The following is a 14,042-nucleotide window of genomic DNA, read 5'->3' as shown; positions in this document are numbered from 1 at the left end:
GGTTTGTGGCGGGGAGGGAGGGCAGAGACAACACTCTACGAGTATTACATTTGATACAGCTGGCGCATAAACACAAACTTCCTTTGGCGCTATTATCCACAGACGCGGAGAAAGCGTTCGATCGGGTAGATTGGACTTTTATGGTCAGAACGCTCCAAAAATTTGGCCTGCCGGAATTCATTATCACACAAATTATGGCTCTGTACACTTGCCCTTCTGCGAAGGTCCGAGTGAATGGCACTCTATCCCCATTTCAGATTTCAAATGGCACGAGACAGGGATTTCCGCTATCACCTCTTCTATTCGTTTTAACGATCGAAACCCTGATTCAACATATTCGTCAATGCAAACAGATTCGAGGGGTGGAGATTGGTGATCGGGAACATTTGACGGCGTCTTTTGTTGACGACCTCTTGAGAGTAACCTCAAATCCACAAATTTCGTTCCCAATACTAGCTGACATGTTTGCCAAATTCGAGGGACTCTCTAACTTTAAAATCAACCCCGATAAATCTGTAGCACTCAACATAACATGTTCTGAGGAGGTGGTAGCGGAGGCCCAACTCTCGTCTCCATTTAAGTGGTCACCCAGTTCTATTAAATACTTAGGTACACAGATTGCTCCTTCCCCGGACTCCTGGTTTTTGCTTAATTATAAGCCTCTGATCTCGCAAATTGACAGTATACTGACAAATTGGAAAATACCATATATCTCTTGGCTAGGCAGATATAACCTACTAAAGATGTTGATAATTCCCAAAATAACCTACTTGCTACAGACCATGCCTATTCTCCTTCCGCAACATTATTTCCATAGCATCAACTCTAAACTACTGGGGTTTGTTTGGGACAAGAGAGGGCATAGGCTGGCACATAAAACCTTGACTAGGCCAAAGATATTGGGGGGTCTCAACTTCACAGACATAAGTTTTTTACCAGGCTATTCAGATGAATAGAATATTGGATTGGTACGGGGTATCACGCTCCAAATTGTACGTATCTATAGAAGAAGAGATGTGTGGCAGGCCACTAACTCAAATGTTGCTACGATCGGTATTACCTGGCCTGAAAGATGCTCCTGCTAATTCACTTACAAAAACAACGATGGCTGTTTGGAAAAAACTGTCATTGGGGGAGGACATATGCCCCACTCCGACACTCCTGACAACGTTAGGTGATTTAATAGGTCTTAAGGGTGTGAGCGGTGGGGCTCATACCTCACCAAGTTCAGACTTAAAGGATGTGGCCTTAGGAGATATTGTACACACTGGAGATTTTCCTTCATTGGAGTCCATAAGAGTACAGTATCCGCACATACGATTACATTACCTAGAATATATGCAACTGCTCTCGTACTACAATTTTCTTGTTAAGCATGGCTTTATCACTAGGCCATTAATATGGTTTGAGTCCTTGTTGTCCTCGACAACACCAATACCAAAATCCATCCCCTTGCTATATAAGAAAATTGTTTCAATGGATGGTGGCTGTCTTACCTCATATTGTGTCTTGGGAGAAAGCGTTAAATGTTCAATTTACACAATCTGAAATCCAACATATTTATAAGTCTAGCTGTGGCCCCTCTAGATGCATAAACCTACAAGAGACCTCCTATAAATTAGTAAGTAGATGGTACAAAACTCCGGAACTACTTCACCGCATAGAGCCTAAGATATCTCCCCTATGTTGGAGGTGCAACCAACAGATAGGCACTCACACACACATCTGGTGGGAGTGTGTACTTATACAACCCTACTGGAGAGACGTGAAACGTACCCCGACACTTATTTGCCCCACAGCTCAAACTTTATCGCTCACCTATCTATTTCTGAACTTACAGTCTGGCATCTCCCCAAGAAACCCTAGGGAGGAACTGTGGCCACAATTAGTGCTAGCAGCAAATGATCCCGCTGTGCTGGAGGAAAGCAGCACCCCCATCTATAGCGCAATGGTTGAATAAAGTGGCACAAATGTCCAGGTTGGAAGAACTGAGCTATTTAGCTCAAAGAAACCTAGGCAAATATTATCGAATCTGGCAGCCTTGGCTGAAATTTTTTAATGATCCTAGGGGATATATAGCTTGTCTAGATGACTGAATCAACTGGCGTCTAGGGTCCTCTTCAAACTAAGGGATAGAAAGGTCTCCTATTTAAGGCACTTACACTGCTAGGTGCTAACAGGTACTTAGACAACCTAGAAAGCATTTGGAAGACATAGATGGTTGTAATGGGGTGGGTCTTTTACACAAATCTGTTGATTATTGAGTTGACACACTGCAATGTTTTGTTCTTTCCTGGCAAAGTTTTTGTATAACTATTACAAAGTGATTCATCCTGACTGTAATGTATAACATGTCTGATGGAAAATTTTAAAAACCCAATAAACAAAGTTTTGATTAAAAAAAAAAAAAAAAAAAAAAAAGTCTTATGTACCAAAAATTGGTACCAATGAAAACAGCTCGTCCCACAAAAAATAAGCCCTCACACCACTCTATTGACGGAAAAATAAAAAAAGTTGTGGCTCTCGGAAAGCGGGGAGGAAAAACGAAAAAGAAAAAAGCAAAACATGGATCAGTTCGGAAAGGGTTAATTACTTTCGAATGAAAAAACATTTATGACCACATGTGGGGTATAGCCGCACTCGGGAGAAATAGCTTTACAAATGTTGGGCGGCATTTTCTCCTTTATCCTTTGTGAAATTGAAAAAATTCAACATTTTAGTGGAAATAATGTTAATATTAATGTTCACGACCTAATTCTAATAAATTCTGCAAAAGACGTGTGGTGCCTAAATGCTCACTATACACCTAGATAGATTCCTTAAGTGGTGTAGTTTCCCAAATGGGGTTACTTTTGGGGGGCTTCCACTGTTTGTCTCTCAGTGGCTTTGCAAATTCGACATGACACCCAAAAACTATTTCAGCTAAATTTGAGCTCCAAAAGCCAAATAGCGCTCCTTCCCTTCTAAGCCCCGGTGTGGGTCCAAACAGCAGTTTATTAGCACATGTGGGGTATTTACGTAATCACGAGAACTTGTTTTACAAATGTTGGGGTGCTTTTTCTCCTTTATTCCTTGGAAAAATTAAAAATGTCTAAGTTCTTACAGAAAAAAAAGTAGATTTTTACCTTTACAGACTAATTCCAATGAATTCAGCAAAACAACTGTGGGGTCAAAATGCTAACTTTACCCCTAGAAAAATTCCTTGAGGGGTATAGTTCCCAAAATGGGGTCTATTGGGGGGTTTACACGGTTTTCATCTCTCCAGTGCATTGCAAACGCGACACGGCACTGAAAACTATTCCAGCAAAATCAGAAATCCAAAATCCAAATGGTGCTCCTTCTCTTCGGAGGCCTGCTGTGGGTCCAAACAGCAGTTTATTACCACATATGGGGTATTGCTATAATCGGAAGAAATTGCTTTACATATGTTGGGGGTGTTTTTTCTACTTTATTGCTTGTAAAAATTTAAAATGTCAAAGTTTTTTCACAAAAAAAGTAGATTTTCATCTTCATATACTAATTCAAATAAATTTTGCAAAAAAAACTGTGGGTTCAAAATGTTAACTATAGCCATAGATAAATTCCTTGAGTGGTATAGTTTCCAAAATGGGGACACTTTTGGGGGGTCTTTACTGTTTTGGTACCACAAGACCTATTCAAACTAGACATCGTGCCTGAAATATATTCTAAAAAAAGGAGGCCCCAAAATCCACTAGGTGCTTCTTTGCTTCTGAGGCCTGTGTTTCAGTCCATTACCGCACTAGGACCACATGTGGGATATTTCTAAAAACTGCAGAATCTGGGCAATAAATATCGAGTTGCATTTCTTGGGTAAAACCTTCAGTGGTACAGAAAAAAATGTATTACAAATGAATTTTCGAAGAAAAAAAAAAAATGAAATTTGTAAATTTCACCTCTACTTTGCTTTAATTCCTGTGAAACGCCTAAAGGGTTAAAACACTTTCTGAATGCTGTTTTGAATACTTTGATGGGTGCAGTTTTCAAAACGAGGTGACTTCTGGGGACTTTCTAATATATAGGGAACTCAAAGCCACTTCAGAACTGAACTGGTCCCTGAAAAAACAGCCTTTTGAAATTTTCTTGAAAATGCAAGAAATTGCAGCTAAAGTTCTAAGCCTTGTAATGTCCTAGAAAAATAAAAGCACGTTCAAAAAACGATGCTAACAAAGTAGACATATAGGAAATGTTAACTAGTTAATATTTTGTGAGGTATTACTATCTGTTTTACAAGCAGATACATTACAATTTATAAAAATTCAGATTTTTGCAAATTTTCTCAAAATTTTGGTGTTTTTGACAAATAAATATTGAATTTAACGACAACATTTTTTCAGTATCATAAAGTACAACATGTGACGAGAAAACAATCTCAGAATCGCTTGGATAGGCAAAAGCATTCTGGAGTTATTACCACATAAAGTGACACGTCAGATCTGCAAAAATCGGCTGTGTCCACAAGGCCAAAACAGGCTAAGACACTAAGGGGTTAAACTGCGTTTTCTGTGCAGTATAAACAACATGTTTACTTTATTCTGCGGTTTGATACGATTATGGCAATACCAAATTTATATTGTTTTTTATAGGTTTTACTACTTTTACACAATAAAAACACTCTTCTAAATAAAATAATGTTTTAGTGTCACCATATCCGGAGAGCCATAATTTTATTTTTTTGTCGATGGAGCCGTGTGAGGGCTTGTTTTTTGTGTGACAAACTGTCGTTTTTATTGGTACCATGTTGGGGTACGTGGGATTTTGATCACTTTTTATTCCATTGTTTTGGAAACAACATGACCAAAAAAGGAAATTCTTTCATGGTTTTTTTATTGTATTTTTCTTAAGGTGTTCACCGTGCGGGATAAATATGATATTTTTATAGGTCAGGCCGATACAAATGCGGCGATACCTATTAGGCCTAGTTTTTTGGGGTTTTTTCTCATTTTTTTCTAATTATAAAAGGACTTGATCAGGGAAACAGGGCGATTATTGTTTTTATTACATAAAACTTATTGAAAAACTTTTAATTTACTTTTTTCTCTTTTTATTTTACACATACTAGGGGACTGGAAGATCTGATATTCTAAACCCTTGTACAATACACTACATTTGTGTAGTGCAGTGTATTGTAACGGTCATTTTACAACTGTTGAGGCTATTACGTCATGCCTTGGGCAGGACCTAATAGGCTCCTGTACCTGGCAACCAGGAAGCCGTTGGTAAAATAATCCATAGATGTGTGTTACGCTGTGACACAATCCTTGATGCACAGGCCAGTGTCGCACTGACAAATGGTGTTGTTTCCTATTCCCTTTTGGTACACACTCTGCACCTTTGCAGTTTGGGGAATTTTGTTGGGAAAGTGTTGTCCTGGTATAATATGGGCACCCTCGCTTTCACCAGATATGCGTGGGCCCTACCCTTCCTGGTTCAATAAATTTAGGGTCTTGATAAATCGCCTCTTGAAACAGAAGAAATGTTCCCCTCAGGCCTGCACTACAGCATATTTTTTCTTTGCTGACTTAGTGGAGCCTTAACTTATTTTATTTTTTCATGGATGTAGTGATATTAGGGCCGATTTTTGTTGGTAACATTTTGTGGTACTTGAGACTTTTTGATCACTTTTTATCCTATTTTTGAGGAGGCAAGGTGACCTGAAAACAGCAATTCTGGAATCGTTTTTTTAGGTTTCTTTTATACAGCGTTCACCATGCGTTATAAAATTATGTTAACGTTATTCTGTGTGTCTGGCAATACCAGATTTATATTCTTTTTTTTTTTTGTTTCACAAATTTTTGCACAATATAATTACCTTTATAAAAAGAATGTATTTTTTTCTGTCGCCAAATTGTAAGGTCATGTTTTTTGCAAGACAAGCTATAGCATTATACAATTTTTTGGATAAAGCGACTTTTTGATCACTTCATTAAAATTTTTGGAAGGCAAGGGGACCAAAAAAAAACAGCAATTCTGAGATTGCTTTTTAAGTTATCTTACTGCATTCACCGCACGGGATAAATAACATAATATTTTTATAGTTCAAGCCATTATGGACGGGCAATACCAAATATGTATGGTTTATTTCTCTTTTTCTATAATAAAGGTCTTGAAAAGTGATAAGAGTGATTGTTTTATTACCTGAAACTTATTATTCACAATTTTATTTTCACGTTTTTTTTGTTCCACTAGGGGACGTGAAGGTCCAACTGTACGAGGTCTAATCTAATACATTGCACAACATAGGTAGTGCAATGTATTAGAACTGTCAGTTGTTCACTGACATTAAGCCGACTAGGCTCCACCTCCGGGCAGGCCAGAACGGCTTATGTAAGTGGCAGACTAGGAGGCTATCGTTAGGCATCCTGTTGCCATAGCAGACGTTGGCACCCCTATGATCGCATGAGTGCCAATTTGCTACAAACCACTAAGATGTAGCTCCGGTACCTGCCTTTACAGCAGTGTCAGCTGTAACATACAGCTGACACCCGCAACTGATGACGCAGGTTCAGCTTCTCAGCCCACGCCATCTTCCCTTCGCCACTGGAAGTTTTTTAGGTCCCAGGCGAGACCTAGGAGGCTTCTGTAGCCGGCAGACCCGGAGGCCAGTATTAGGCTTCCGGTTGCCATTGCAGCACTGCAGTGATCTTGTCGCTGGGGTGCCGATTGGCTACAAACTCCTTAAATGTAGCGGTTGCTTTTGACCGCTGCGTTTAAGGGGTTAATGGCCGGGATCGGCGCAAACTTCGGTCCCTGCCATTAAAGCAGGGTGGCAGCTGTAACATACAGTTGACACCCGCTGATGATGGCACGGACCCAGCTTCTGAGCCTGTGCCACCAATTTGTCAGAAGTATACGACAAATTACAGAAAGAAGTAGCTTTCCATGGGGTATACTTACGACAGATGTCGGGAAGGGGTTAATAAAAACTATTTATAAAGTTGCACCAATCACACGGAATGCCTTTTTTTTTAATAAAAAACAAAAAAGCCATTCAAAAAAGGTTTACATAGCCTTTAACCACTTCCCGCCGCAACAGTTTTTGGGATTTCCGTTTTTATTTTTTCCTCTTCACCTTCCAAAAGCCATAACTTATTTTATGTTTTTTAAATCAAGTATGTTTTTATTAAAGATTTTTTGATGTATAAAAAATTAAAATGTACAAGACACATGTACAGAAAAAGGTACAAAACTGTACAAATACATTATACGTTTCCCAACATAACTCCAACCCAACCCATTCCTCCTCGGTACACCTGAAACAAGTTCCATCAACTCCAAATCATGTACGATCTTACATAATCATGTTAGTTAGAACAGTTAACGTCCCACTCCACGGAAATGTAAATCCGTAAGAAAACCAGAGAGCAGATACAGAAAGTTAGCGCTCATACCCCTATAACTATACAACACCATTTTGTAGGGCACTATCTTGAGTTAGAATAGAGGAAGTTAGGCCCGAACCATCCAACCACAAGGCCCACATTTCTTCAAATTTTTTCTTAGAACCCCTTTTTAGGTAGGATACTAATGAGCCAGTTTATTTTATCTATGAACTTTTGACGTGTAGGGGGGTAACTCGTGTAACCTCTTTTGAGCAGTTTCCTTGCCATATATAATATTCGCGCTTTGGCAGTTTTGAACACCTCAGATCCCTGTAAGTCATCTACATTTTCCAGTATACAAACATATGGTGACAGTATAATATTAACAGTGTATACCAACTTTATAATATCAAACACTTCCATCCAAAAGCGCTCAAGGTCTGGGCACAACCACATCATATGTATAAGGTCAGCACAATCAATCTTACATCTATTGCAAGTGGGATAGTCTCTCAGATCAATGTCAAATAGGAACCCGGGTGTCATACACCCTATGAATCAGCTATAGGTGTGACATCCTGTGCGCTTCACTAAGCTATAGTCTGAACGTATATGCTACAATATCTTGCCATTGCCCATCTTCTATGGGACCATGATCTCTATCCCAGTTTTCTTTAATGGCTATAGGGGTAGTGGAATGCATTTGTCCCAACAGGTATTTCTATACAATAGAAAAAAAGTCCTTTAGATTTCTCTGCAGGACCCACAATAGTAACAACAGGGTTATTGGTACATAAAAAGGTGTCTATGTGCACTTTTGTCTCTAAGGCATGTCTCATCTGTATGTTTTAAAAAAAGGAAGCATTCGGCAAGGGAAGTTCGGATTGTAAAATCAGAAAATTATTTCAGAGCCCCTTCTTTATATAGTTGTGTTAACCATCTAATACCCTATTTCCATCTACCAACTCCCTCCAAACTAGCAACTTCCGGTAATCCTGGGTTGTCCCAAAGGGGTGTGACCTGGGTATACCCGGTTATACCAAAAAGGGTCTTTGTCTTATCCAATACACTATGAATTTGATATAAAGTGGGGAGCATTCTAGAGTGTGTCCTAAACTTGTTACTCTCAAGAGCTGCAAAGGAATAGTCACAGTGCATGAAACTTTTCAGCAGGTCTAGAATGGATTCTTGATCTTCTAACCCCAATCCTTTAAGAGGTTGCAGTTGCGACGCTAAATGTTAAATCCCAGAATTAGGGATCGCCAATCCACCATCTGCCTTACTCCTTTGCAATGTATCTAAATTAATACGCACATGTCCACGTTTCCATATAAGATCCCTGAACAACATACTGACCGCAATAAAAAACAAAAAACGTTGGGGTATCCAAACTTGGGAATTGTGAAGGAGGTATAACTGAGGCATCCACACCATCTTTATGACATTCGCACTACCCACTATAGACAATGGTAACCCACACCAGGCCTCCAGCTTGTTTCTGAATCTCATAATCAGAGGGTCTAAATTAAGTTCATAATCTGTCACTACTGTCGAGATCTGCACTCCGATATTTAATAACAGTGACTTATTTCAATGGTATACGTTCACAATCTAAAGTAATTAGGGGTTCATCTAATGGCAACAGTTATGACTTTGTCCAATTAATAGACAGACCAAAACAGGTTACAAATTTTCTAATAGACATCAGTTTCCAGCGTTTGTCCCGTATCTCCCAGAAATAAAGGCATATCGTCTGCGTATATAACATAATATCCTTTCCTCCAGTACTCATCGACGACACCCTGTTATCCCCAGATGTTTACTAACCCACGCTGCTAAAGGTTCTATGGCTATCGTGAGGAGAAGGGGCATCCCTGCCGTGTGCCCCTGCCCAATGCGAATACCTCGGTCAAAGCCCCATTAACCCTCACATGTGCCACTGGAGTCTCACAGAAGTTGGACAGATACTATGAACCTTTCACCGAATCCCATACATTTCATTACCTGCCATAAGCCCATTCTATACTATCAAAAGCCTTGGCTGCATCCAAGGAGCACAAAGCCTGTTTCCCTGGATTATCAACCGGTATCTGTAAATTCAAGTACAATCTCCTAAAGGTTAAGACCAGTCATTTTTGCTGGCATAAATCCGGATGTATCAATGAAGTTATAATTTCAGATAAACATACAGCCAAGGTCTTTGTAATAATTTTCACATCAACTGGGAGCAGGGATAATCGGTCTATAAGTGTCTGGCAGGAGGGGATCTTTTCCTGGTTTCACCAGGACCACAATAATAGCTTCCTTCATGGAGTCCGTCCGTAAACCCGATAATAAGGTCTCTTCATATGCCTTTAGCAATTCAGGACGCAGCACATCCCCTAATTGTTTATTCAATTCCCCGGGTAGCCCATCTATCCCAGGGACATTGTTAGCTAGGAACGCAGTAGCATCCTGTAGCTCTTCCAATGTCAGCGGAGCTTCTAAGGAATCCCTATCAGTCTCCGAAAGTACCCACAGAGGTACACTACCGTTCAAAAGTTTGGGGTCACCAACAATTTTGTGTTTTCCATGAAAACTCACACTTATATTTATCAAATGAGTTGCAAAATGACTAGAAAATATAGTCAAGACATTGACAAGGTTAGAAATAATGATTTTTATTTTAAATAATAATTTTCTCCTTCAAACTTTGCTTTCGTCAAATAATGCTCCATTTGTAGCAATTACAGCATTGCAGACCTTTGGCATTCTAGCGGTTAATTTGCTGAGGTAATCGGGAGAAATTTCACCCCATGCTTCCAGAAGGCTCTACCACAAGTTGGATTGGCTTGATGGGCACTTCTTGCGTACCATACGGTCAAGCTACTCCCACAACAGCTCTATGGGGTTGAGATCTGGTGATTGCGCTGGCCACTCCATTACAGATAGAATACCAGCTGCCTGCTTTTTCCCTAAATAGTTCTTACATAATTTGGAGGTGTGCTTTGGGTCATTGTCGTGTTGTAGGATGAAATTTGCTCCAATCAAGCGCTTTCCACAGGGTATGGCATGGCGTTGCAAAATGGAGTGATAGCCTTCCTTATTCAAAATCCCTTTTACCTTGTACAAATCTCCGACTTTACCAGCACCAAAGCAACCCCAGACCATCACATTACCTCCACCATGCTTGACAGATGGCGTCAGGCACTCTTCCAGCATCTTTTCAGTTGTTCTGCGTCTCACAAATGTTCTTCTGTGTGATCCAAACATCTCAAACTTCGATTCGTCTGTCCATAACACTTTTTTCCAATCTTCCTCTGTCCAATGTCTGTGTGCTTTTGCCCATATTAATCTTCTCCTTTTATTAGCCTGTCTCAAATATGGCTTTTTCTTTGCCTCTCTGCCCTGAAGGCCAGCATCCCGGAGTCACCTCTTCACTGTAGACGTTGACACTGGCGTTTTGCGGGTACTATTTAATGAAGCTGCCAGTTGAGGACCTGTGAGGCGTCTATTTCTCAAACTAGAGACTCTAATGTACTTGTCTTGTTGCTCAGTTGTGCAGCGGGGCCTCCCACTTCTCTTTCTACTCTGGTTAGAGCCTGTGTGTGCTGTCCTCTGAAAGGAGTAGTACACACCGTTGTAGGAAATCTTCAGTTTCTTGGCAATTTCTCGCATGGAATAGCCTTCATTTCTTTTCTTTTTTTTTAAATCTTAAATTTTTATTGAAAGATTTTTATACATTACAACCAAACAAAAATACACATAAGTAACAGACACACAATACTGTTCGTATTAGAAGGACACTCCATACAAGTAAAACACATCTCAAATTAGCCATTTAAGATCATAATTAAATATAGTATTTTGAATGAGTCCAAGAATTCCATCTCCTCACATTCCGACCATGAAGAACTAAATCAGAAACGAAATAAGTTTCATGATAACATTGGCTATTAACTCTTCTAATGACCTCCTGAATAGAGGGGGAAATCTGAGATTTCCAAGATTGTGAGATAGCCATTCTAGTGGCTATAAGAATATGATGAATAATTAATCTATCCAGCGGATCTATTTCCTCCAGATTAATATCCAAAATTGCTATGGTAGGGGATAACGGCACAGGAACCTGTACAAATTCAGAAATAAGTGCAAATACTCGAAACCAAAGGCCAGACACTGATGGACACGACCACCACATATGTAAAGGGGATCCTATTTGTCCACAACCTCTCCAACAAAGTTTAGAAGAACCCGTGATGATATGCGCTAGTCTAGAAGGTGTTAAATACCACCGCAGGTGAATTTTCCACATTAATTCAGTATGGTTGACACATTTAGAGTGTTTTGCGGCCCAATTTGAAGTTTTAATCCAGGTATCTTCAGGAAAAACTGAACCCAGTTCCCTCTCCCATTTTAACATGTTACTTGTTTTACCCTTATTATCCAAAGCAAGGATCAAATCATAAAACTGTGGTAAACCCTTTGAATATCCCTGCCCTTTATTTAAGAATTTGTGGAATGAAAAGAGATTAGTAGGCGATTGGGGAAGTTTCATGGATTGGATACAATGTCTGATTTGCAGATATTGGTAAAAAAGGTTATGGGAGAGTTGATAAACCTTCTGTAAGTCTTCAAACGTCTGAAAAGTGTCAGTCATAAAAATCAGAAATAACCTTAATACCTGCGGCAACCCAAGGAGACATGGAAATATGAGGAATAAAGAACTCAAGAACAGAAAGTGGAATACAATCTTTCGATACATGAACCCACTTATTTTTGCAAACATATCGTACCCACACCTGTAAAGAATCGGTCATAGAAGTCAAAGTAAATTTTGGTATCTTAGCTCCTAATAAAGTCGCTATTAGAGTAGATTTAAATGAAACGTTAGGGTGACTATTCTCTTCCAAGACAGCCCACAGAAAGGGGGTCGTATCATTCCAAAAGGGATATAGTTGGTCTGCAATAGCCGCTACGTTATAGGCTACAACATTTGGTACACCCATCCCTCCATTTTTTATTTTGCGATAAAGGAGATTATTAGCTACTCTAGCTCTCTTCTTATTTCAAATAAAATTAATAAAATAAGGATTGGAGTGGTGCTGTAATAGAACCAGGAAGGATATATGGAATAGTTCTGCGTAGATATAAAAATTTGGGGAGCAAAAACATCTTAACTAATTGAATTCTAGCGAACCATGAAAGATGACGATTTTCAAATTGTATACAATCCTGTTTAAGAGCCCCAATAAGAGATGAAAAATTAGTAGGGATTACCTGAGAAGGGTTGGGAGTGAGCGTAATCCCCAGATATTTCAGACCTGATTCCGCCCAAGTAAATTTAGAGATAGACGCTCTCATTTGTGGGGAAATATGAATAGACATCATGGAGGATTTAGCAACATTCAATTTATAAAAGGAGACTGCTGAATAAGATTTTATAACTTTAAGAATTGCGGGAATCGTTAGAGGCGATTTACAAAATAACAGGACGTCATCCGCATACCACCCGATGTTGTGCTCAATAGGGCCGACCTGAAGGCCCTGGATATCAGGGGAACTACGTATAAGTTCAGCAAATGGTTCCATGCATAGGGTAAAAATTAAGGGGGACAACGGATACCCTTGACGAGTGCCATTACTGATTTGAATATGTTTTGAAAAGAAACCAGACGTAAAGATCTGGGCCGATGGGGAGGTATATAAAGAAAGGATTGCATCCTTAATAAAGGCTTGAAAACCAAAATTTGTCCAGGACCGCTTCTAGAAAATGCCAATTAACCCTGTCAAAGGCTTTTTCCGCATCCAATGAAATCAGCACCGCAGGGACCCTCAGGGAATGCACAATTTGAATTAGATCAAGACTCCTCCTAGTTCAGTCTCTGGCCTGACGGCCTGTAATAAAGCCCACCTGGGCTGAAGCAATCAGAGAAGCTAGGCACCTGTTAAGTCTCGAAGCCAGTAATTTAGCAAAGAGTTTTATATCATTATTTAACAGTGAAATCGGCCTAAAATTAGCCGGAGAATCAGGGGGTTTACCAGGTTTAAGGAAAGTAACAATTATGGCTTTCAACATTTCCACGGGAGGAGAGCCATTACGTGCTATATTATTTACCAAACCCATAAAGTACAGGGACAGAACGTTAATAAAGGTTTTATAATACTCATTGAGAAGACCATCTGGGCCTGGGGTCTTATTTTGTTTCGAGGATCTAATACGTTTCCTGACTTCCTACTCCGAAATTGGGTTGTTTAGGCAGTTCAATTGCTGATCAGATAGTTTTGGTAAGTTCAGGGCTGACAAAAATTCCCGAGCCTTTTCTAAAGTTACTTGTGGAAGAGAAGGATCTTAATAGCCTTGATTTCTAAGAAGAATAGACTGTCGAGTTTCACATGAAAGCTCTCTTTTTCTAGCCATTTTGAGAGTTTATTCGAACCCACAAATGTAATGCTCCAGATTCTCAACTAGCTCAAAGGATGGTCAGTTTTATAGCTCCTCTAAACCGCAAAACTGTTTACAGCGGTGCTAACATAAATGCACAAGGGTTTTCAAGTGTTTTCTAATCATCCATTAGCCTTCTAACAGTTAGCAAACACAATGTACCATTAGAACACTGGAGTGATGGTTGCTGGAAATGGGCCTCTATACACCCATGTAGATATTGCATTACAAACCAGACGTTTGCAGCTAGAATAGTCATTTAGCACATTAACAATGTA

The 14,042-nt window shown here is 39.6% G+C and overlaps 1 protein-coding gene across 2 annotated transcripts in view; it reads right to left on the bottom strand.

The window, feature by feature from the left end:
* PHKA1 (phosphorylase kinase regulatory subunit alpha 1) overlaps positions 1-14,042 on the bottom strand; it is a 453,374-nt gene that overhangs the window by 369,953 nt on the left and 69,379 nt on the right. The gene's annotated exons all lie outside the window — the stretch shown is intronic.

The sequence above is a fragment of the Rhinoderma darwinii genome, chromosome 8, assembly GCF_050947455.1.
Source record: "Rhinoderma darwinii isolate aRhiDar2 chromosome 8, aRhiDar2.hap1, whole genome shotgun sequence".
Classification (NCBI taxonomy): domain Eukaryota; kingdom Metazoa; phylum Chordata; class Amphibia; order Anura; family Rhinodermatidae; genus Rhinoderma; species Rhinoderma darwinii.
The sequence above is the reverse complement of the archived record's forward strand: the minus strand, read 5'-3'. Positions and strand labels throughout refer to the sequence as shown.